We start from the raw sequence: 3,169 nt of genomic DNA, 5'->3' as shown, positions 1-3,169 counted from the left end.
ATGTTTAGAAAAATTGCTGTTGTCTATTCTGTGTGCCTAAAAAAAGGGTACTGGGTGTTTGGAGGTGTAAGGGTTCATCTCATGTATGCCATAGGTAGTTTCCTTTGGTATTTGTTGTCTAAGTTGAATAAGCCTGTTTTGATTTTCTGTTTTGCTGGGAAGAATGGAGTTTGAGTCACTGCTTGCTGGAGATGCTACTGCTTTGTCCGGCCATGTAAGCTCTTCAGGAGAGGGGTTGCCTGTTACTGTGAGCATGTGCAGTGCTGAGCACTGCGGGATTCCTGTCCTGGGAGAGATAGAGTTAAGATGCTAAAACTTAATTTACAGCTGGAGAGCCTGCTGCAGCCCCGTGGTGGGGTGGAAGCCAGCGCAGAGTGCCCGGCTCCTGCTCCAAGGCCCTGGTTCCATCAGATGCCAACCGTGCTTTCAGGTGCTTGTCTGAAGAGGGGCATACGAGGGACTTCTGAGTACACTTAGCTGTACATATATATACAGATAAGGACTATGGGGACCACTTAGCCTTAGCACAGATCCATAGAGAGCTTCTGTAAATGGGAGAGCCTGATGTGGGCAGCAGCTGGATTTCCCAGGCCAGTTCAGCCAGTACTCACTAGGACAAAGTCATATTCATGGGGAACAAGCACCGGTTTGTCTCCCTCTGCTCTGATGTGACCTAGAAGGTTTTTCAGTTTTTCAGTATTTCTTTTTCCTTCTCCGAAAGAAACAGGAGTGTTGAAAATATTGAGGAGGGGGAGTTGTCAGCTTGAGTTGGGAAGTGAGTGGGGAGTGCTCAATACCTTGGCGTCATTATACTTCTAAGAGAAGTGCCCAAGTGCTGCAGGTGCTCCTATTCATGGCCCTGCTGTAAATTTGGACCAATTGGATCTTGCTCTCTTGGCATCTGAAACTTCCAAATTAAACTGTATTTGCCACTAGTCATCGTTAATTTGCAGGTTTCACCTTGATTAATTTTTAGGAATGTGCATAATAAGAAACTTTTAAAAAAACAGGAAGAGAGGAAATGGAAATTTGCCCTCTGCAGTGTTTTTCTCATTTATGACCTCTGCGTCTGAAACTAACGCTCAGTGGTGCATTTTATCACCTGTTTTCCATGTCAGTTCAGTGACTATTGAAACAAAATATTCAGTTTGATACAGAAGAAATGGTGTGAGCAGCTCATGCCAATTAGAGTCTGAGTAATTGGCACACCTTTGCAAGCAATGAAGCAGCTACTTGTACTGGCAGGGAAGGAATATTCATAAAGAAGGTGCTGGAGCGGTAACTTTATCATCACTGACTGCATTTTGGTTGGGTTATTTATAGGAGTGAGCCAGGTTAGTATTTTAAGACATTGGTACAAAAAAATAGATGTCCTCAAGCCCTATGCATATGCTGGAGATAAAAATGGCATATTTTCCAGAGGTGTGTTTCTCTCCTGTCCCATCAGTTTTTTGCAGGGTTCTGGGTGTTAAACTCATACTCAGGTTCCCACTTGTGGATTTAGGAGGAGAACTTTAAGAATCACAACTTTATTTTTTTTTATTTTGGTTGTCTCTGCGCTTTTTTGAGGTTGTTCTTGTTAGTGGTTTGGTTTTTTTCTTTGAGTCAGTATCTTATTCTGAAGCAAGACAAAAGTCTCCTCCTTAGTTTTCAAAGCCTGAACAAGTCTCTGCAAAAATTAACAGTAGTTTCTTGAGGAGTTGCTACCCATAGAATGGTTTGGGTTGGAAGGGACCTTCAAAGATGATCTAGTCCAATCCCCCTACCATGGATAGGGACATGTTCAACTAGGTCAGGTTGCTCAGAGCCCCGTCCAACCTGACCTTGAATGTCTCCAGGGATAGGGCATCCACAACTACTCTGGGTAACCCGTTCCGGTGTCTCACCACCCTCATTGTACCCAGTTCCTTGCTACATAGGATTGTTTCTTATCTTTGGGAAGGTGTATATGTGTATGTTTTTTATGTTCTTGCTGAACAGAAGTATAGCAGAAGGAAGAGAAGGCTCCAGGGAGACCTTATTGCAGCCTTCCAGTACTTAAAGGGGGCCCGTAGGAAAGATGGGGACAGACTGTTTAGCAGGGCCTGTTGCAATAGGACAAGGGGTAATGGTTTTAAACTAAAAGAGGACATATTTAGACTAGATCTAAGGAAGAAATTTTTGACAACGAGGGTGGTAAAACACTGGCCCAGGTTGCCCAGAGAGGTGGTAGATGCCCCATCCCTGGAACCATTCCAGGTCAGGCTGGACGGGGCTCTGAGCAACTTGTTCTAGTTGAAGCTGACCCTGCTCGTTGCAGTGAGGTTGGACTAGATGACCTTTAAAGGTCCCTTCCAACCCAAAGATTTTATGATTCTATGAACAGAAGGAGGCACACCTCTAAGAGCTTGCTCAGAAATAACCATTCTCAGCAATTGCATGCTGGGGTGGTTTAGCCAGGTCACACCTCATATTAATGTCATGACCTCTCAAGTTTTGCCAGAAGTTGTTGTGAAGTTTTAGATGATACATGAAATTGGTTGTCATGGCTTTCTTCTTGGGTCACATGGCCTAAGAGAAGAGGTTGTGTAGCATGATCATCCTTAGACCTGATGTTTACAGAAAGCTCTTCGTAGAGATCTCTTAGGAATTTTTCTTTCCTCTGGAGTGTGGAGACAGGGAAGTAAAATACCCTGAGTTTGAAGTACAAAGAATATTGTATCAAATTCTCTACAATAGGGGTAAGTATACAGGGAGGAGAACTCAGTCCTGCAAAAATGGTGCATTTGTCTGCATCAGGTTAAAGCTGTGGTGCTTCACAGTTTGATTCTGGTATTTCCCTTGTGTCTTCGTGCTTATCTTCTACCTGACCTGCATTTGCTGTGTCGTGCTCAGACCCTCATGCAGTCAGATTGCCCTCTTCAGAAGCTGTACTTGTACTTTCTCCTTCCAGGCAAAACTTGCTTCTCTACACTAGGAAAGCAATTACTTCGTAGTCAAACTCTTTCTGTAACAGTTGGCAAAACAAATGGCAACTAAAAGTTTTTATTTCTTACCATTGGCTTTCTTATACATGACATTTTTTACATTGCTTGGGTCTGAGGGTAGAGATTGCCTCAGATGATTCTGGCAGATGCCATTTAATAGTATTTTTTGAAGTGGCTTAAGACTTTATCACTGCATTCCCCCA

This window comes from Phaethon lepturus, unplaced genomic scaffold (genome assembly GCF_000687285.1).
Source record: "Phaethon lepturus isolate BGI_N335 unplaced genomic scaffold, ASM68728v1 scaffold4900, whole genome shotgun sequence".
NCBI lineage: Eukaryota > Metazoa > Chordata > Aves > Phaethontiformes > Phaethontidae > Phaethon > Phaethon lepturus.
This window is presented reverse-complemented; position numbering follows the sequence as displayed.